At 33.5% G+C, this 361-nt stretch overlaps 1 protein-coding gene across 1 annotated transcript in view; it reads right to left on the bottom strand.

Moving 5' to 3' along the window:
- DEPDC5 (DEP domain containing 5) overlaps window positions 1-361 on the bottom strand; it is a 227493-nt gene that overhangs the window by 103046 nt on the left and 124086 nt on the right. The gene's annotated exons all lie outside the window — the stretch shown is intronic.

Here is a 361-nt window from a genome sequence, read left to right on the forward strand (position 1 = left end):
AAAAAAAAAAAAAAAAAAAAAAGCAGCATAAACAGGAGAAAATGTGTTAATTCTCTATATATTTTGAAGGGATTTATATGTTAATCTTTCCGATGTGCATAGCTACATCACCCTCCAAACCAAATTAACAGACATTATCTCATAACGCAAGACAAATAGTTTCCTTATGACATCTCATCCCATCTCATCTCAGTTCTGATGTACATGAATGAATATTTTCATGTTTATTTTCCTAACTTTTTTCTCTTCTAAAATTAACTACACTTTATTTTAGATTAAATTACGTTGCTTTAATATATCACTGTTTTCGGCCGGGCGCGGTGGCTCAAGCCTGTAATCCCAGCACTTTGGGAGGCCGAGA

This window comes from Colobus angolensis, unplaced genomic scaffold, assembly GCF_000951035.1.
Source record: "Colobus angolensis palliatus isolate OR3802 unplaced genomic scaffold, Cang.pa_1.0 Scaffold171, whole genome shotgun sequence".
Classification (NCBI taxonomy): Eukaryota; Metazoa; Chordata; class Mammalia; order Primates; family Cercopithecidae; genus Colobus; species Colobus angolensis.